This window comes from Anabrus simplex, chromosome 2 (genome assembly GCF_040414725.1).
Source record: "Anabrus simplex isolate iqAnaSimp1 chromosome 2, ASM4041472v1, whole genome shotgun sequence".
Lineage (NCBI taxonomy): Eukaryota > Metazoa > Arthropoda > Insecta > Orthoptera > Tettigoniidae > Anabrus > Anabrus simplex.
The window spans coordinates 607408971-607431212 of NC_090266.1; the positions used below are offsets into that span (position 1 = coordinate 607408971).

Genomic DNA, 22242 nt, shown 5'->3' on the forward strand with positions numbered 1-22242 from the left:
TTGTTACGAAGCACAAACAGAAATGAAGATTTCAATTAATATTTGAAATTTGCAAGAACTCTCGAGGACTACCGACAAAGTTAAATGCGTACCACGTTATGGAAGAATGGGTTGCATGACGCTTCCTACAAACCAAATTAGTTTACAATCTATGCTATTTATGCCTAAAAATCCGCTGTCTAATTAACGATACGTCAGTGGAACAGAACCAGTGGTACTTGTGTTTTCGGAAATCTCATGTTATTAACCAAGAATAGACCAGTCAGCTTCCTGCGAAGTAAGCTGCTGCGTGAATGAGCTATTGCTTCTGAGAGTCATAACAAATTTTTTAATGGTTGCTTTAAGTTTGTGGATGCTCTCTTGGGAAAATATGATATTTTAGAGCTTATTGTACGATCTAGGCCATTTCAGAGGTTGGCGACGCTGACACTTGCGATTGGCTTTTGTGTAGCTTCGGCGTTTGGCGGGAATATCGTAGTGTGTATAATATTATATGTGTGTGTTACTACTTTGATGGGTGATGTGCTTGGTTCTCAAGTGTGTTTTTTGCCTTTTAATCGTTAGTTGTATATGAAGTCCAAGAATATAGGTAAATGAAACGCGGAAAGGTTTTGTATGCCATTGATTGGACAAAACCTTGGATCAAAATTACTATAAAATAATGATGAAGAAGACGAGCTTCCAACTGGTAGCCGATTTCTTTTGACAGATGTTTGACGATGGAAATGGGTGGTAGATGACAGTACGAATGTACACTCTGTTGCTTCATTGATTTTATCGTAATTGTTGATCTAAATGTAGTGTTGTTTATTCGCAACAAAATTTGAAGTACCTGAATCCTTGGATGTTTTGGATTGTCAATTAATTTTAAGGTAAGGTCTTGCATAACAAGGAATTCCATTAATATTACATCGCTTATTGAAGGACTAGTTTATTTGCTGTGATATTTACATGTCGACAAGTTCTGCGTGCTTTCAAATTATGAATTGCTTTGTTTGGCGAGATTCTGTACCTACTGTCAATCAGTCAGTTACAACTGATCTGCATTTAGGGCAGTCGCCTAGGGGGCAGATTCCCAATCTGCTTTTTACCTAGTCTTCTCTTAAATATTTGCAAAGAATTTGGAAATTTATTGAACATCTCCTGGATAAATTATCCCAGTCCGTAACTCCTGTTCCTATAAACAAATATTTGCCCCAATTTTTCCTCTTGAATTCCAACGTTATCTTCATATTGTAATCTCTCCTACTTATACAAACACCACTCCAATTTATTTGTCTACTAATGTCATTCCACGCCATCTGTCCACTAACAAACAGTCTTGCAGCTCGTCTCGTTTCTCCCAAGTCTTCTCAGTCCAAACTTTGCAACATTTTTGTAGCACTACTGTTTTTTTCAAAAAACACCTAGAACAAATTGAGCTGCTTTTCCTTGTATTCTTTCTAGTTGTCGAATCGATTGATCCTGGTGAAGGTCCCGTACACTGGAACCATACTCTAGTTGGAGTCTTACCAGAGTCTTATATGCCCTCTCCTTTACACATTGTAGCACATATAAGATGGTCTGGCATAACAGCAGGCTTCATAACCTGAGCTATGCCATATAAAGTGAATCAATCAATAAATAAAAAATGACAGTATTGCTTCGTTCATCCTTAGCTTAGGTATCATGTTGTTGGTGTAAGCTATTACTTGTTCTCAGTTCTCACTATCTATAATTTGTTTTAGTTTACTGTAGTTCAGTGTACTTACTCAAATGTAATGTATTTTCTATAGGCCTAAGTATTTTTCTAGTGGAGGAAGTTTCCTGCCTTGCTGTGAATGGATCAACTTGGAGGGTTGTCATGATTGTGTACTCTACTAACGCAAAGTAATTGTGGATCTCACAATAAGGTCTTTTATGCCATTGATTGTACAAATAGTCAAGTCAAATCGCTCAAAATTACAACAAAGTGGTGAGGAAGAAGACGAGCTTGCAAAAGGTCTACTTATGTCATTCCACGCCGTCTCTCCAGTGCCAGAACAGAGGTAGGCTACATCAACAAAAGAAGAGTATTTTTGAACCCACAATAAATTTCTTCAGTTACTTGGAGTCAGTCAAGGTTTATGTTTTTTTTTTTTTCACTGGGAGCTCGTGGTGCCATACCAAGTTTTTTAAAGTGTTTTTTAATATAATGATTTTAGAAAGACTTGGCTTACCGTGTGTCTTAGAGATGAGATTGTAGTGCCTGCTGAATAAATCCTGTTAAATCTTAAGTCACCATCTCAGTCCAGATATTTGAGTGCAATTTGCTAAAAGTTTGCTGTAATATAACATTTCTATTAGTGAGTATGCTGGGACTACCAAGCGACCGCTGCTCAACCCTAAGACCTGCAGATTAGGTGTCGTCATGGGGTCAGCATGGTGAACCCTCTCGGCCGTTATTCTTGGCTTTCGAGACCGATACCTACTCTAGAAAGGCAAGAAAATAGACGCCATACAAACAATACATATGCATAAAAAATTATATCCTAGTGATTTTAGATGGGAAATATCTGCGAATGATGGTCAATTGAAAATACATTGTTATCAGTTTTTGAACCATATTTATTATCAGGACAAAGGCAGCATTCGTATGCATGTATATATACATACATACACAATACACAACTTTACACTGTAATATACACTTAATAAACAAAACATATACACTTTACAAAAAAAATCAGTCTCCACTGATCTGCATTTAAGGCATTCAACCAGGTGGCAGAATCCCTATCAGTTATTCCCTAGTCTTTTCTGAAATGATTTCAAAGAAGTTGAAAATGTATCGAACGTCTCCCTTGGTGGATTATTCCAAATCCGTAACTGCTCTTCCTATAAATGAATATTTGTCCTCTTGGATTCCAACATTATCTTCATACTGTGATCCTTCCTACTTTTAGAAAGACCACTCAACGTTATTCATCTACTAACGTCATTCCACACCGTCTCTCCAGCGCCAGCTCAGAACGTACCCCTTGGTCGAGAAGCTTTTCTCCTTACTCCCCAGTCTTCCCAGCCCAATGTTTGCTACATTTTCATAACACTCACCCTTTGTTTGATATCTCCCAGAACAAATCGTGCTACTTTTCTTTGGAATTTTTCCAGTTCTCAAATCAAGTAATCTTGCTGAGGGTCCCATATAATGGAACCATATTCTAATTGTGGTCGTACCAGTCACTTATGTGCCGTCTCCTATACATCCTTACTTCTTCTTAATCTGGTTATCCTCCAGGGTCGGCTTTTCACTCGGCGAGGGATCCCACTTCTACCGCCTCAAGGGCAGTGTTCTGGAGCTTCAGACTCTGGATTGGGGATACAATTGGGGAGGATGACCAGTACCTCGCCCAGGCGGCCTCACCTGATATGCTGAACAGGGGCCTTGCGGGAGGGAGGGGGGATGGGAAGATTAGAAGGGATAGACAAGGAAGCGGCCGTGGCCTTGAATTAGGTACTATCCCGGCATTTGCCTGGAGGAGAAGTGAGGAAACCACGGAAAAACACTTCCAAGATGGCTGAGGTTGGAATCAAATGCGCCTCTACTCAGTTGGCCTCCCGAGGCCGAGTGGACCCCGTTCCAGCCCTCGTACCACTTTTCAAATTTTGTGGCAGAGCCGGGAATCGAACCCGGGCCTCCGGGGGTGGCAGCTAATCACACTAACCACTACACCACAGAGGTGGACTACATCCTTACTACAACCCTTTAATACCCTCACATTCAACATTCTTCAATGCAGTTAGAAATTTAAATCCAACTAAAGACCTCAGAATATTAAAAATGAATATGCATACATGTTTATGAGGGGTGAAGGTATATGTGTGGGGCTACCTTTGTAGGAAGGCAGATTTGAAAGAAAAAATCTTAGTTGTTATATTTGGGAGAAATTTTGCAAGAAAGCAAGCCAACCCTGTGTAGAAATGGGGAGAGGCGAAGAGAAAGAAGATGACTGAATGTTTGTGTCCAGGGGCCGATGACCTAGATGTTAGGCCCCTTAAAACAACAATCATCATCATCTTTGTGTCCAAGCCAGTTGAAATTCTTTTTATCCCACCATGTTGAAATTATCCTTTTGAGATTTATTCATTGTTGTTCCAGACATTCCATTTCCAAGGGAGAGACCAATGCTCTCCACTTATGGCAAGGTGGTTGTCATAGTGAGCACAAGAATGAAACTACAGTTGAACCTCAATATCTCGAATCACCTAGGGGGATAAAATTTATTTTGGGTTATTGAAATTTTGAGATATGGAAATATCATAACCGAATCATATATGTCTATTGTTGCTTAACCATATAAAAAGGAACTTGAAATACTTAATCATTTTAATTACAAGTACATCCCTTATTATAACAACTTGTTGAAAACATTGATGGTTATGAATTTCATGTTTTTGGTCCGTATTGAACTGAGAATAATGTATAAGTAATAATAATAACGTAAACGTTTCCACCTTTTCAATACTACAATATATTCACAAAATTATAAATTACACGGTACTAGTTTCGACCCATCTAGGGGTCATCATCAGCCGTATTGGAGCAAAGATCATTTGTGGCGAAATCCTAAGAAAATGTTATTTTAAAGAATAACAAGTGAAATGAGATGTTATTATGGTAATAGTTAATAATACAAGGAATATACATACTAAGAGGTTTTTAACAAAGAATAAAGTATAAATGGGGTGTTGTAAAAATTATAATCATGGAAATCAGTAAGTTCTTGTTCTAGGATCAAATGTACCACCTGTAAAAAAACCTACATCGGGCAAACCGGGAGAAACTTCATTATCAGATACCACGAGCACACTAACGCAATAAAATACAACAGGTTTTCAGCCATCGGCCAACACATGCAAGATTATAACCATAATTTCACCAATATTGAACAAGACATGGACATCCTCGTATTAGCAAACAAGGGCCCTTTACTCAACATAATGGAAAATTACTACATACACCTAGACCAATACTTTAATGCCAGTCACAATCTCAATGAAATCTCAGAGAAACCCAACATACTCTTCGATCTATTTATCACTTTCCTCAGAAACAATAATGCAGCCAACCTAAACTCAATCCTAAATTTAATCAAAGGTACTTTTCCAAGACAATTACACTTTCTCCCGCACCCTTCAGCCCCACCTTAAGCCCTCTTCCTAAGCCATATTTCATTTCAATACAAGAACTTACTGATTTCCATGATTATAATTTTTACAACACCCCATTTATACTTTATTCTTTGTTAAAAACCTCTTAGTATGTATATTCCTTGTATTATTAACTATTACCATAATAACATCTCATTTCACTTGTTATTCTTTAAAATAACATTTTCTTAGGATTTCGCCACAAATGATCTTTGCTCCAATACGGCTGATGATGACCCCTAGATGGGTCGAAACTAGTACCGTGTAATTTATAATTTTGTGAATATATTGTAGTATTGAAAAGGTGGAAACGTCTACGTTGTTATTATTATTACTTATATATTGTTGAAAACAGACTACATACACTAGAGTAACATGAAACTTCCATTAACATCATCTTCTGATTTTTGCTCTCAAGCTTGCCTTCTTTCACATAGTTTTCAACAGTAGACTATTGCTGTGAAAACACTATCCTTTACAATCGAGGTGCAGTAACGCCTGGTCTGCTGACGGTACAGGAGAGGGCTCAAGCAGCTCGAACTGTCTGTGGTTAACACACCAGCGGCGGACAGGTAAGCCGCTGTAATAAATGCTGTATTGCACAGTTAATGTCGAACAAAATTCAAATTACAGATTATTTTCTTCTTCTAGGTAGGGAACTTTTGCTTCGAGAAATTAAAAAATTAGCGTAATAGAGACATAAATATTGGTGAAGAGTACGACTAACGGCCAGGAAATTGAAGTTACTTCGAGATATTGAGGTTCGACTGTAAGTGCCAGTAGGCAATTCATTATACTCTGTGCATGTAGTTAATACTTATATAAATTTAGTTCATTTTCTATATGTGTGATCCATTTAGCTCTATAAATATCAGTGTTTAATGTTTATTTGTATTAACTAAGATTCGTGATAGGGCCTATTTATTTAAATTTTTACATAGAATAGTTCTGTTGATGTTTAGTAGATTACGTGTTGCAGGTTAAGTTTTACTCTGTTTCGATTTTGGGTTGGGGGTAAGAAGAAATAATATTAATTATTTTATATTAAAATATGAATAGGTTTGTTGATAGAATACTTAAAGATTGAATATCATAAGGAGTGGTAAATTCCGGAGCTTTTACATTCGTACAAGCAATAGATATGGTATTTCCAGTAGCAATTCACCAGTTCCACCTGCTATGGAGGTAATCATTTCTTTAATTAAATAACGTAAAACCGTTGTAATTTTTGTTTAAAGAAAGAAATTCAACATAATTTCACTGGCAAAATAGTTATCGATTATTTCTGCTCTTCATGTTCAAATATTGCATTTATGGGCCAATGACCTTAGGTGTTAGGCTCCTTTAAACAACAAGCATCTTCATCATCATCATCATCATCATCATCATCAACAATATTGCATTGTTGCTACAGTCAAGAACAAAGGGCATAGTTTAGTAAAAAAAAAAAAAAAAAATAATCTGATTCCTATATTCCGATAACTTATTTGTAGTTCTGAGTAGGTAGTTCAAACTGACGTAATTTGTACTTTGAAACCTCGATCTTTCAACATTGAAGGGCAGGTTTAGTTTCGGTTGTAGGAATGAAAAAAATAATTGATTATGATTTAGTTTCAAATTCTACATTTTTGATGTTTCAATTGTAATTAGGATACATCTAAGTGCAGTTAGGAATTATTGTAGTGTAATTGTTTTGTTAGGAATTATCGTGCTTGCCTGACCCTGCGAACTATGAGACCTTGCCGCAGTGGGTTGGCCTGTGCGTCCTAGTGAAGCTGATAGCCCAGCCATAGATTCAACCATATCAGATAGATATCTGTCGAGAGTCCAGACTAACGAATGGTTCACCCTTTCGGAAGTTGCAAGGGTGGTAGGCTGGATGATTGACTGATATTGTCTTGTAATAGTATTTAGCATGGCTTAGCTATGTTGATTCTGTTGCATGACTGAAAAGCAGCAGGAAACTGCATCCGTAACTTAACTCCCGAGGACGTGCAGTTTTCTCTGTATGAATGATGTACTGATGATGGCTTTCTTCTGGAGGTAAAATAGTCTCCCATTGGATCTTTGGGTGGCACCTACATGATATGGGGCAATCATCTGGAAGATGGATACTGACTTTTTGCGAGTTAGAAGTTTGAATCAATGTGATAGGTTAGAGAATCTGAACAGGGAAAAAGGGAAATGGATAGACTAAAGTGATATAAGTGAAGTATTTTGGATTGTTGGTGATTGTTTCTACATTCCGACGAGATCAAAGAGTAGGGGCTACGTGCACATGATAGTTTGGAAGGCCTGCCTCCCATCTGTGCCTTATTTTCATATATAAATTATAGATAATATACATATATATATATATATAAATATAACCACTAAACATATTAAGATCGGGCTGATAGGCCCTTAGCTAACCAGTAAATACAGATGTAAAGCAAAAGAATATATACAACAGCAAATGCTAAAACCTTATTATCTTCTGGCATCTGGGTGTGCTGTGTTGTTCTTGTCGTTTTCTTGTTGTTTTGGTGTCCGGTGCAGGTGGAGACGCTGGAGGTAGACCTGTTAACCAACGCGCAATCCTGGCAGGTTCTGCTGTCGACCTAGACAGGCTGGAGTCGTGCCGAAGTCCTGCCCCTGCGACGGTCCGTGGTTGCTTCATTTGGCTGCTCCGTCCTCGAGGCTTGCCGCGAGAGACCGGGGTTGGGCGCGGCACTGTCTGGAATGAGAAGCTCTCCGGGGTCCAAGCTAGTGTTTCGCTCGTTGCTGTGTCTAACTGGATGACAGCTTGCCATCCTTTGTTGATTGCTATGTACAGCAGATTTGCCCTGGTGGCAAAGTAGTTCTTCTGAGCTTGGTCGATATGGTCCCATGCGCTGAGACCCCAGAGGACTGTCTCTATGTCGTGACGATCGCATCCCGCTGTCGTCACTACCAGTTGCTGCTGAAGAGACTGTGCCAACTGCTGTACTCGGGCGGCTCTGGATTTGTCCATCCTGAAGTATAGTCTACTAGACTAAGAGGCTATATAAGGCATTGGGTCAGGCAGCTCGGGGCAGTCGTGTGCTGGAAGGGGAGCAGCAACAACATTCTTCACCTCGTGCTCTCTGTTCCTACCCAGACCTCGTCTCCTCGGGGGAAAGTCTCACATCGAAGGGGTAAGTCGCAATGCTCTATCACTGACGAGTACCCTAGGACAAAGTTACGTACACGTAGTCGTAACAAAAGCCAGCCATCCAGTCGGGACACCTCAGCAGACCGCCAGACCATCGACGTCTCATCACAGACAACACCCCTTCACATGGCCCAGGGCACAGCGGACCTCACCTTGCTACATCTTCAGCAAATCCAACAATCACTAGACAAGCTTGCCCTGAAGCAAACATTGCTAACACGAGTGGCCAACCTGGAAAGCTAAGATTACGACCACATGGATGAAACGGTACAAGAACAACCTTATCATCCTCCAAGAAACGATCGGCAGCAGCCTCTACAACCGCCCGCCCTCCAGTGGTGGACCCTTCGCCCAGGAGACTATATTTCAGAATGGACAAATCCAGAGCTGGCCCGAGTACAGCAGTTGGCGCAGGTTCTTCACCAGCAACTGGTAGTGACGACAGCGGGACGCGATCGCCATGACATAGAGACAGTCCTTTGGGATCTCAGCGCATGGGACCATATCGACCACGCTCAGAAGAACTACTTTGCCACCAGGGCAAATCTGCTGTACATAGCAATCAACAAAGGATGACAAGCTGCCATCCAGTTAGACACAGCATCGAGCGAAACACTAGCTTGGACCCCGGAGGGCTTCTCATTCCAGACAGTGCCGCGCCCAACCCCGGTCTCTCGCGGCAAGCCTCGAGGACGGGGCTGCAGCCAAATGAAGCAACCACAGACCGGCGGAGGGGCAGGACTTCGGCACGACTCCAGCCCGTCTAGGTCGACAGCAGAACCAGCCAGGATTATGCTTTGGTTAACAGGTCTACCTCCAGCGTCTCCACCTGCACCAGACACCAAACCAAGAAGAAAACGACAACAACATGGCTCACCCAGGTGCCAGAAGATAATAAGGTTTTAGCATTCGCTATTGTATATATTCTTTTGTTTTGTATTTGTATTTACTGGTTAGCTAAGGGGCTATCAGCCCGATCTTAATCTGTTTAGTGGTTACATATATCATGTTGACGACGGCGTATTGTTTTCCGAGTTTATTCATTAGGAACGAAGTGAAAAATCAGAGATACGTGAACTCTAATGGATATATTACATACTATTACGTATCTTAAGTACGGCCTATAGGCATTAGGGTGCACTGTGTACACTGTGTGCTGGGACCGCCTGGCGGGTCTCATCGTCCACAAGTAACGCACGGGGTTCGCTTGCAATCTGTGACCCGCCGGCTACCTCACTGAAATTGGCGGTCTTTATGCAGAACATTTAGGTGATATCATAAAGTTGCACTGGAACTTGTGCTTGGAGCGGCTGTTGTGAATGCGCTCATTTTACATAATGAAGTAATGGGGAAGAAATTGCAAATTGGAAAATTTAGAGAGGAGTTGGTTGTTGAAATTTTGGGGAACAGTATAAGAACAGCAGCTACTCTCTCCACTCCTCCCTAACTGTTGTATACAAGAACAGGTATACAGGAACACAACTATATTTTATTGCTTCAGATAGTCTTAACAACATATATACATAAATTCAAATGAAACTTTCCTCGAAGCAGTATGAAAATTATAAACAGTTAACGTTGCTTGAAGACTGAAGTTCCAAAAAAAATGTACACTTTATATACATATATACATGATTCTATCTTGATGCGAAAGTTCATTGAAAAGCTAGAGTTCTTGATAGTTGAAAACTATCGGTTCTATACCGTCACAAGTGTAATCAGTAGCGAAAGCTTGCACTAATAGAATATTAATTGTTTCTGTAACTTGTCAGGAACTGACATTGAAATGTATAATTAGTAGAATACTAATTGATGTGTTTGAACCTAGGTGGGACTGAGGGAATACTGTCATCGGGCTCGACGTGGCTGCGGGAAACAGGAGCGGAGGCAGTAACCCGAGGTGAAACCTCAAACACTCAGAATCAGTCCACCTATTCGAGACACCTTTTTAAGAGGGATAGCCTCCGTGTTCGACATTCGGCATAATCTGGTGCTGAGCACTGGCAAGCCCTCACCTGTCGCTGGAAGGCAGCGCCTTTATATAGCTGGCTGATGTAACAGGCAAGCGCAGTGCAAACGTCTCATAGAGTCGAGAACAATCCAGGCTGTTGCGTGCGCGGAGCAGGCGGCGCAGAGCGAGGAGCGCGCAGACACACGACACTAACGTCGTCATATTTTGAAGGGAACAGAAGAAAAGGATGGCCAAAATAGAAAAGTATGTAAACGTTGCATCAGTTGTTACGCAGAACTAGTGAATATCCATGACAGAACTTATGCTCAGAAGCACTGCAAGAAAGTGTCCACGTACTGTGAGGACTGTCCCAAGAAGCCATCGTTGTGCCTGCTTTGTTTCCATAAGCAACACTGAAGTGGTATCTCACATTGTTACACTCATTCCCTTTTTTTACCATCAGTGTATTAGTTTAACAAAATATTAACTGTTTTAATAAACCATGTGTACGATATAATTTTCTTTATATTTTTATTATTATTATTATTATTAATGATGCTGTTAAGTATTCAACTCCAATACAACCGATAGTTATGATTTTCTGAACAGAGTTAACCTGAATATCTCTATTCTTACATTTGTAGATATTTTCTTCATAGAAAATGATTTAAGTAATGGAACAAGCATATTGAATCATTTCCTAATTATCCTAGCTCCTATGTACTCCCTGCATGTCCCACTGTATACGAAGTTAGTTTGTCTTATGTAGAGACAAACCAGAAAGGACGAAAGCATAATCTGTGAACGGCGCGTGATGCGGCTCCAGTACATATCTTGTGTCACAAGACCGCCAGCGGGTCTCACCGTCCAGAAGTAAAGAGTTGGCGTGACCCGCCGGCAGGTCTCATAGTCGCCAACGTGATATATGTCTCTGTAATTTATATTTATATATGAAAATAAAGCACGGATGGGAGGCAGGCCTTCAGTCACCACCATTGCTGCCTCCTCTTCTAGCGCGCGGCTTTGCCCGTGCTATCCCATCTACACGCACGCCAGAAGAGGCTATATAAGGCGTGGGGTCAGGCAGCTCGGGGCAGTCGTGTGCTGGAAGGGGAGAAGCAATGCCAACCACAACAGTTTTAGTGTGTCATTTTAGTCTCAATCTTAAATGTGTATTCCGACTTCATCAATGTTTTAGATGCAGATTTTATTTTAAGACATACCAAATTGTATTCTTCAGTGTTCTCCCTAGGACCCTCTTAATGGGCGCACTGCCCGGCTAACATAACCTAGATATGTGCTCATTACATATCAGTAAATATTTGAATCATTGGGCGCTCCAAAATAAAATGTAAGTACCGTAAAACTGTCCACTTAAATGATACATTTTCATTATTGTCGGCATAATTGTATTAATTACATTTGAGTTTAAATGTTTACCTCGACTATCTCGTAATGTTGTGCGCGAGTGGTGTCTGGATTAGCGTGGAATCGCATGCGAGCACTCAATTCCGCATGACGTCACAAACTCGTATGGCGCCATGATGTATTTGATGGCACTCCACAGCAACAGAGTTGTATGCCCTGGTGTTGCATGGTTATGAACGAGCAGTAGAACACTAAAAGTTCAGAATACTCTGTTATGTCTTGTACATGATAACACTAAAATAGTTTAATTTTGCAGTGAATGTTTACCTGTCTGATTGTATTGTTAATACCCTGAGGGGAACAAATTGAAATTCCATAATTTTTTTTTTTTTTTTTGAAAAGTATTCTCTGCCCGGATACTCATTTCTGCCACCTGGCTGACAAAACTTTCTGGGGAAAACTCTGTTCTTTATTGTTGGTTGTATGTAAACATATGTTTCCAATTAGATCATGGCTGAAGATGACCCAATGTATGTAGGGTCGAAACTAGTACCAGTTATAAGACACTACATTAAGCTAATGGTATTGAATAGGTGGACCTTCTCTACCCTTTGATAATGAATGGCTTAAGTACAAGAATGCAAAAATGAGGAGAGCAGAAAAGAATACAGGCGATTAAAGAATGAAGTTGAGAAATATAAAGTGCAGGACAGCTAAGAAAGAATGGTTGAAAGAGAAGTACAAGGATGTTGAATGTCATAGGAAAGGAAAATGCTGCATACAGGAAAATTAAGGAAACCATTGGAAAAAGGAAACTAGGTGTATGAATATTAAGAGCTCAGATGGAAAAAAAATTCTAGTTAAAGAAGACAAGGCAGAAAGATGACAGAAACATATTGAAGAGTTGTAAGCAAGGTAAAAAAGTAGATGATAAGGCTCTGGAACAAGAAGAGGCTGTATGCTGATTTAAGTGAGAGACCTAATTTTGAGGTCAGAATTTGACAGAGCTTTGAGAAATCTAAATAGGAGCAAGGTACCTGGAATTGATGATATACCCTCAAAATTGCAGACTACCTTCATAGAAACCAGCATGGTGAGTTATTCCATTTAGTGTGTAAGATGTATGATACAGGAGAAATGCCGTCCAATTTTAGACGAAATATTGTTATGCCTGTTCCCAACAAAGTGTGGAAACTACCGTACCATTAGTTCAGTATCTCACACCCGCAAAATTTTAACGTTTTATTTACAGAAGAATGGAAAGATAAGATGAAGCTCAGTTCGGAGATCACTTTGGCTTCAGAAGAAATGTAGGAACATATGAAGCAATCCTTACTTTAGGTCTGATCTTAGATGATCAAACTAAGAAGGACAAGCCCACGTACCTAGCATTCGTAGGTCTAAATAACGTATTTGATAATGTTGATTGGACCAAGCTATTTGAGATTCAGAAGGTGATTAGGATCAGATACTGCAAAAGAAGAATTATCTACAATCTGTGCCCAAAATCAGTCTGCAGTGTTAAGAATCAAGGGCTTTGAAAAAGAAGCGGCAATCCACAAAGGAGTGAGGCAAGGCTGCAGTTTGTCTCCTCTACTTTTCAGTGTTTATATAGAACAGGCAGTAAAGGAAATTACAGAGGAATTTGGAAAGTGAATTGCAGTCTAAGCTGTGTAAAGAAAAATTCTGAGATTTGCCAATGATATTGTTATTTTATCTGAGTCTGCACATCTGGAGAAATTGCTGAATGATATGGACAGATACTTAGAGTACCGGATGAAAGAAAATATGTCACAAATGTAATGGAGTGCTGTGGAACAAAGTCAGAATATGCAGGAAATAGATTAGGAAATTTTATTTATATTGTGTCAGAAGCAAAGTTATATATAAAGATGTAGAAAAAAAGTCTACAGATAATAAATTGTGCACCAAAGGTTCATACTGTGGTGCACCAGAAATTAGCAACGTCGAGTGCATTCCTTGTTGCCTCAAGCAGTTCTTTCTCTGTACATGTGGCAGGACAAAAACAACAATCTAGCAGATGGACCATAGTCTGCACTTCACCACAGTCGCACAAAACAGAATCCACAGAATATCCCCACTTGTGCAGATTGGTCTTGCACCTAGTAACACCAATTCTCCAATTCGTCCAGTACTCCATATATCCAGCTGGTAATTCTTCACAAGGTGTTTTCCATCATCCACGATGCTCAACCCTAGCTCGCCACAAGGTGAGTCTTGCGTGCCGTTGTGTTCCTTCAAGTTTCTGTGTGGTCTTCAAGAAACTTTTGTGTGATGTTAACCGCGATGGTGGTAGTAGGAGTCTATACAGTGGATGAGCTTGGGATTTTAATGATGTGGTCTTCTCCTTACGGGCTGCTACCTCACGTCGGATATTAGGAGGTGCGCTGCCAGCAAGATAGTGCAATTTTTCTCTACTTCTTTGGTATGGCAAGATCTTCACCGTACTGGACAAGCGTACTCTGCTGACATAATGCTAGTGCTGAGGTTCTCACTGTGTCTGGCTGTGCTCCCCAGGTTGTTCCAGTCGGCTTCCGTGCCCAGTCGGCTTCCGTATCACACTATCCCTGCCAGCTACTTTGGTGTTCATACAGTGTTTTCTATAAGAAAGTGTGTGATCTAAAGTAATCCCAAGATATTTTGGGGTTTCACAATGTGCCAGCTTGATCCCTCCCCTTGTGATGTTCAGGTATCTAGTTTACTCTTCAGATGGATAATTGAGTTTTTGCAGGATTTGGCTTCAATTGATTATTCCTGTAGTATGTGGTAAGGTCTTTCAAAGTGCTAGTTAAAGCCATCTCAATCTCTTCAAAACGGCCAGCTTGAGCAGTGAGAGTAAGGTCATCAGCATAGATGAAACTCGTGAGTTCCTTTGGGTAATGGTTGATCATTTGTGTAGATGTTAATATGGGCTGGTGCAAGTACACTATCTTGAGGTAATCCATTTTTCTTCATTCTACACCTGTTTCTCTTCCCCTGGAATTCCACAAAGAACCTTCTGTTTTGTGGGAGTTTTCTGATCATGTAGGTAAGCTGATAGTCATGTATGATTTCGTAGAGTTTTACCACCAGGAGATTGTTTGACAGTGACATAGGCTGCTGAGAGGTTGATAAAAACAGCACCTGTTATCTTCCGCATTTCAAAACCACCTTTGATTTGTTGAGCTAATTTGAGGACCTGTGATGTCCTTCCCTGAAACTAGCTTGTTGAAGAATGAGATAAGGTTCAATTTTGTCCATCATTCTTTGAAGAATGAGTCTTTCGAGCAGCTTATAGAGATGGCATGTTAATGAAATGGGTCTGTAGCTCATCGGATCATTCTTTTCTTCACCAGGCATAAGAATGGCAATAACCTTAGCTTTCCTTCAAACTTTTGGTATCTTGAGTGACTAGACGCAGTTGTTCATTAATTGCAGAATCCAAAGCTTTGTAGTAGGACCAGAGTTCTTAATTTGTTCAATTCGTATGTCATCAAGACCAGCTGCTTTTTCATTTTTGAATTTATTCAAAGCTTTTTTGAGTTCAGGAGGAGTAAAAGGTTGGGAAAGATTGTTACTCTCCAGCTCACGGTGTATCAATGGCTTATTTCTTATGTTAAAAGAGTCAGTTGGTTTACCATTCAGTAGCAGTTGATGTGCAATTTGATCTGCTTTGAAACTGGCTTGCGTGTTTGACTGGGTAGGATCGTTAACAAGACACCAGAGAAGCCTCCAAGCTTTCTGGCTACTCCTCCGCATACTGCATTCTGATAGCAACTTCATCCATTGCTCCCTCTTTGCCTCAAAGATGGAAGCGATAATGCTGTGTGCTGCACGACTAGTTTCTTCTCCAAAAGGGTTTTGTTGATGGAGTTTATAGTATTCATCTAGTAAGGCAGAAGTTTTAGGTAGTTCGTTTTGTATCCTTTAGGAACTGAGCAGGATTTCACTAAATCAACAAAGGAGTCATAATTCTCAGGTAGTGGATCTACACTTCTTACCTTCTCGTCTAACAGGTTAGAGAATTTTGTCCAGTCTGCTTTTCTGAAATTGTATCGGTGTTCGAAATTCACTTCTTGTGGCCTTATGATGGGAAGAAATTGATACATTATTGGTTTGTGTTAAGGTACTCGTCCACGATGCAACAAAACTTGCATGCCACTTTTGTGTTGCGCAAGAAAAATGGCACGCACTGTTTACACACAGCACGCAAGTTTGCCTCTTTTCTTGTTGCGCAACACGAAAACTTGCGCGCCGAAAGAAATGTTGCACCGAGTGTTTACACCATGCTACTTAAGTGGCGCAAGTTTTCTCGCATGCAACTTCCCTAGTCAGCTGTTCTAGCGGATGTGAGTGTTGATAGTACCAAGCATGTCTTCTGGTGAGGTGTTATCGGCGGCTTGCTTATCGCTGATTTTATTACGGCGACGAAGAAAAAGACGAGAAAGAGCGAAACGGAAATGTTGGGTGAGGGAATGGATTTTAGGTCGTGAACATTGTGGAGTTGTTAATAACTTGCTACAGGAATTGTACATGGGAGACCAAGTCTTCTACAAGAATTTCCTACGAATGTCAGCGACTGATTTTGAATATCTGCTGAGAAGAGTAACGCCGTTGATACAAAAGGAAGACACACTAATGAGAAAATCAATATCACCAACGGAACGGCTTGTGTTGACATTGAGATATTTAGCAACAGGTAGGGCGACTTTTAAAAAAATATGGATTTTTATACAGTACACATAAGGTACCATTTCTCTTACCTCATTGTAATTTCCTGCATTTTGTTTTGTTACAGGTGACAGCTATCAATCATTGATGTATCTATTTCGGATACCGACATGCACTATTTCACGTGTAATACCTGAAGTTTGTGATGCTATTTACAGCGTGATGAAAGAAGACTACATAAAGGTATATAAATGTTACTTTATTGTCATTGTGGATACATTTTAGGCTATGATTTTACTGAATCTGTTCGTCTTCCTGTTGCACAACATAATAGTCATGTAAAGGTAGAACATTTACATCTGTTGTTGTCTGTGACGTCAGAACTGTCGGCAGTGGAGCTGATACGCCAAACCTCTTTGCTGCATATTCATTATTAATTTGTAATATACATTGTTGTATGCCAGTTTTCAGTTTGTACCTAAAATAATCGTCAAGCTGTCGCATTTCATTTGCCACGTATTCTCCAAAGACACTAAATTCATCTTTTTTACTAGCATTCTGTAGAAACGCCATACATTGGTTAATAGCAGCCTGTTCTTGAAATTCAGAACTGCGGCGTCGTTTTCTATCGCTCCTTTGGGAAACACTAGAAGTGCCCGGACTAGGTGATGGAGACAAACAGCTATTTTGGGAGAATGAATCATGATTGACAGTTGATTCATTTCCTAAGTCTGCGTCACAGTCATAATCGATGTGCTGTTCCTCGATACTTGGACTTCTCTCTGGAACCATTCCCTGTAATAAACCAAGTTTCAGTTGTTACAACAATGATGATGATAATGATATGAACAACAATAATACATGACTATGAAACCAGTTATATATTAGGTAGTAAAATCAATATAACATCCTACTCATAAAAAACCCCTACCACCTCGAAAGTAGCCAGTTACCTAGAAGCCCCTTGTACAATATTTTGGGAGCAAATCGCTAACCCATGTAGTTGGAAGTCAGGTTAATGCCAGTACTTATTATTATTATTATTATTATTATTATTATTATTATTATTTTCTTTCTTTCTAGGTCCCAAACACAGAAGATGACTGGGTAGAAATAGCCAAAGATTTCCACGAGAAGTGGAATTTCCCTAACTGTATTGGAACATTGGATGGAAAACACGTCAACATTCGAGCTCCAGCAAACAGAGGCAGTTTGTACTTCAACTACAAAGGTGCTCATAGTATAATTTTAATGGCACTAGCAGATGCAAACTACAAACTAATCTACATTAATGTTGGTTCTAAAGGCAGAGATTCTGATGGAGGGGTATTCGACAGGAACTGTTCTCTGTCGAAAGCCCTTGAAAGCAACACATTAAATATTCCCAGTGCAAAGCCTTTGCCGGGAAGAACAATTCCAGTACCACATGTCATTGTTGCAGATGATGCATTTGCACTAAAACCCCACACAATGAAGCCATTTGCTTTCAGAAACCAAAGTGTCCAAGAGCGAATATTCAACTACCGTTTATCAAGGGCTAGAAGAGTTATAGAGAACGTCTTCGGAATTATCTCTGCTAGATTTCGATGCCTCAGAAGAACAATGGAACTAGAACCTAATAAAGTGAAGACAATCGTGTGTGCTGTTTGTGTGTTACACAATTTTTTAATTACACGTTCAGCTGCAATATATGCCCCAAGGGGAACATTCGACAGGGAAAATGGAGATGGAACTGTTACGGAGGGTACTTGGCGCAGTGAAGAATATGAACTGGTGCCATTACAAAGAAGTGCTGCTAAAAATGCTCATGCATCAGCTAAAAACATTCGGGAGGAGTTCAAAGAGTATTTTTGCCGTGAAGGAGAAGTTCCTTGGCAATACAGATACATATAAGGCAAGAGTACTTACCAAAGAATCCACTGTGTCATTGTCAGTGCCGGTGTGGCGAAACATAAACTGAAGTGCATCGAAGAATTCCCACTTCGTATGGTATTTATCATTTGCGCCACTTCCAGATTTTGTTGTTGTCATTTTCTTTCTCTCGTTGGTGTATTGGGACCTCAGTCTGTGGATCTTCATCTTAATCTCATCCGGTGACATGTTGAACTCTTTTCCGATGTCACTCAAAGCTCTCTGACGTTTTTGTTTATTTCTATAGTCTGTTGCCTCAACCTTCCATAAACATTCCTGTGCTTCAACTAAATCTATCAGCTTTCTCGTCATCTCCCGTGTCCATTTCGTGTTCTGAGACATTGTAACCTGTAAATGAAGTTACATAAATTATGCAGTTATTTTATAGTAAGATGGGTACCCCGGTATCTAGTTTGAGGCATGTTATATTTCATTCACAATAAATAATATACAGGTACGCACTTACCTTAATTTATTCCCGAGTGTGAACCTCTCAAACACCAGTATAATGCCACAGCAGACGACCACGTGAGAAAGTTGCGCCACAAAAATGATCTAAACTTTCCACGCCACTTTCAGATGGCGCAACTTCCTCTCTTCCGCTGTGTACACGATGCCACTTTTGACATTGCACGCAACTTGGAAGTTGCGCAGAACTCGAGTGGCACGTGCAACTTTTCGAATTGCATGACTGTTTACACGAAGCCACTCAACTTTTCTTGCTCAAATCGAAGTTGCATGCCATTTTAGTTGCACCGTGGACGAGTACCTTTAGGTATTTGGAATCGGTGAACATACAGATTTTGAACATTGTTGAACCATCGTTTCACTAACAAACAGATTTGGGTTTTATCCTCCTTGCCATCTTCCATTGTTGAAAGAGGAAGGGAGTTTGCTATCATGGATTAGAGAATGTTTGTAAGTTTGAGTCCAAGAAAGAACTGCTTCTCCATTTTTATCCTCTTTGTTGTTATCCTTAAACGCAACCACGGCTATTGAAATCTCCAATAATGATGGATGCCTTGTTACAGTTGTTTACGTCTGAGGAGGAGTAACAAAAAATCTACTGCAGGGGGCTTGTATACAGATAGAGGCATGATTTTTTCGCATTAAATTTTGAACGATTTCGTGAGAAGGATACTAATTTTCGCGTTATTTCGCGAAATGGATATTGCCGTCTCACTTTTATTTCGCTTTAATGAAATTCTAAAATTAATCATTAAAGGTTTCATTACTATCACTCATCGTTGACTGTGGAGGTTTAATTGATAGATTGTACATACCTGGTACATACTTTTGAAGCCATTTCTGGACTGCAGGGTCGTCTACCTTCTCCAGCGGGATGTTGGCTTTGAGTAGCATCGTTGTTGTTTCGTGCATAAATTCTATTTTCTCACTCTTAGCTTTCTTTTGCATATCCAATGAGAGTTCTATTGTTGCCTGCCGTTTTACTGTTGGAGTGCTAAATGTACGTTCTGAATGTTCCATATTTTTAAAACAATGTTTTGAGACAGTATCTTTTTTCTCCCACTCGATACGAACATTACAAAATTTACAGATTAAAATATTGCTTTCCGAAACGTATAAACCTTCACTCGCAAACTGTTTACCTCTGCTGTGCACCTTAACACTTGTCGAGCGACCCATCTTCGCTACTGTTTGTGATCACTTTCTTAATTTTACCTGACCACGAAGCTGAAATACACCAGTCAAATGTGCTGCTTGTAGACGTCATTAGGGATTCCAGGATTGCACAGTGCCGTGAGGAGACAGGCTGGGGTGGGATTACCACCCACCACAAGAACAACATTCCAAACATTTCGTTCGGCAAGAAGCCTGGTGCCAACCCCTTTTCTTTGATGCCGTGTCTTAAAGGGATTTTCCAGAACATTAATTTTAACATATTTCTTTCCTGTCGATGAATCTTTGTTCGCTCTTCCTTTTCTTTTCCATAATATTGGAACAAAATGCCAAGTTCGTTATTCACTATAGATTTCACTGTAATATCGCGCTATTCGCTAAATAACTGAATTTCGCTTTACAATGGCCTTATCGCTTTAATTTGCGAACACAATATACATATTATCTTAACCAGAAACTTATGATTCGTAAAGATATCTCAAAATCACTTCATAATATTTTTTGTCGCATTTATCGTTAATGCGAAAAAATCATGCCTCTAAATAGGTGACTATACAGCTATTGAGTTCCAAAGAGATAATCTCGATATTATTGTCATCTGTTTGATATACACTGTCAACATGGAGCTTGGGTTTTACAAAAATGGCACTGCCATATTGAGCATGGGGTCTTTCGGCGACATCACACTTCTTGTTTCAACATAGATCGTGTAGTAATTGTTCTTTGCACGATGATATGCCTTCGATGTTAATAGATTACAGTTATGGTTGGGAGCTCGATACCTGCAGTCGCTTAAGTGCGGCCAGTGTCCAGTAATCGGGAGACAGTGGGTTCGAGCCCCACTGTCGGCAGCCCTGAAGATGGTTTTCCGTGGTTTCCCATTTTCACACCAGGTAAATGTTGGGACTGTACCTTAATTAAGGCCACAACCACTTTCTTCCCATTCCTAGGCCTTTCCTATCCCATCGTCGCCTTAAGATATATCTGTGTCGGTGTGACATAAAGCCAATAGCAAAAAAAAAAGTTAGGGTTGGCTGTGAAAAATGCTGTTGATTTGAAATGAAGTCTTACAGGAAGTAGATGAATATTGTTACTTGGGTAGTGAAATAACTAACAATAGCAGATGTAAGGACAAAATGCACACTGACACAGCGAAGCAAGGTCTTTCTTAAGAAATTTGTTCACTTTGAACATAGATATCGGAATGAGATGCTTTTTTAAAGACATTCGTCTGGAGCTTGGCATCATATGGAAGTGAAACATGGATGACAACTAGCTCATAAAGAAAGAGAATAGAAGCTTTTGAAATGTGCTATTAGAGAAGAATGCTGAAGGTGAGATGGGTAGTTTGAATCATGAATGAAAAGATACCGACCAAATCAAATTGGCGAGATTGATTTGGCTAAATTTAAATAGAAGGAGAGGTAGAAAAACAGGACACATCTTTAATGGGGGAGGTACACAATTCAGTAGTGTAAATTTAATGTAATTCGATATATTTTTTATTTCTGCAGCCCTGTGATTTAAAATAATGAAAATTTGCAGATTTAATGTTTGCTACTAACATATGTTAAAACATTCTCAAATTTTAATAAAAGTTATGCATTGGTCATCAGTACACTGTAAAACATTCTGGTGTAATTTGTGCAGTTAGATGGTGTTTACACAATAATTACCCTCAATTATTTAATTAGTTATATTTTCTTGTTTTGTGTCACCTGCAGACTCGAGTATATAACATACACTAGAATCGTAGACATGGCACTGGAAACATTATTTTAGCCCAAAGCCTGGTTTGATCCTCATAGGTCTGCCAATAGCCTAGGCATCACTGAAGAGGTATAGTAGGGAAATGAGTGAGGTTGTTTCCCGTTGCTTTCCCCACCAAGCCAGAAGTTGCTATTACATATCAGTCTGCCAAGCCCACTGAAATGCATGCACTAACTGACCCTATGAGCGATATTTTTACACCATTCATAACAGGGTCTAGCTGCATAACGAATGGTATTACTAGCATCGCTCATACCTCGGTCATGTTCATATTATCAAAGCCAAGGATGAGACGGAGACAGGTCAATGAAAGTAACAAATTTGTTCTAGCCCATACCAGAAGACACAGTGGACTGTAAACACTACATCTCACCAGCAAGGGATTTAAGTAAAATGAATAAATACACAGCTTTAAAAAAAAAAAAAAAAAAAAAAAAATCAGGGAAACATATTTTGTAATGTCTGGTATATGAACGTTAATTTGGTAGATGGGGTTCCAATGGTTGTATAGCATACCTTGACACCTTAGCTACTCAGGGCATGTCAAATCGTAGTTATAGTCCATCTGTCGGCGTAGCTATGCATTAAA

The 22242-nt window shown here is 39.8% G+C and overlaps 1 protein-coding gene and 1 long non-coding RNA gene across 2 annotated transcripts in view; one reads left to right on the forward strand and one right to left on the reverse strand.

Moving 5' to 3' along the window:
* Positions 1-530: 530 nt before the first annotated feature.
* Positions 531-22242, forward strand: part of Klp3A (kinesin-like protein 3A) — a 343005-nt gene continuing 321293 nt past the window's right edge. Inside the window, exons 1-3 of the mRNA XM_067139235.2 lie at positions 531-872; positions 1794-2027; positions 5821-5938. The gene's annotated coding sequence lies outside the window, so the exon portion shown is untranslated. The remainder of the gene's footprint in view (positions 873-1793; positions 2028-5820; positions 5939-22242) is intronic.
* Positions 17063-18980, reverse strand: LOC137498371 (uncharacterized). Its single transcript, XR_011017762.1, has 3 exons — positions 18709-18980; positions 18240-18590; positions 17063-17126 (listed from the first exon to the last, which is right to left on the reverse strand). It is a non-coding gene; the product is annotated as an uncharacterized lncRNA (long non-coding RNA).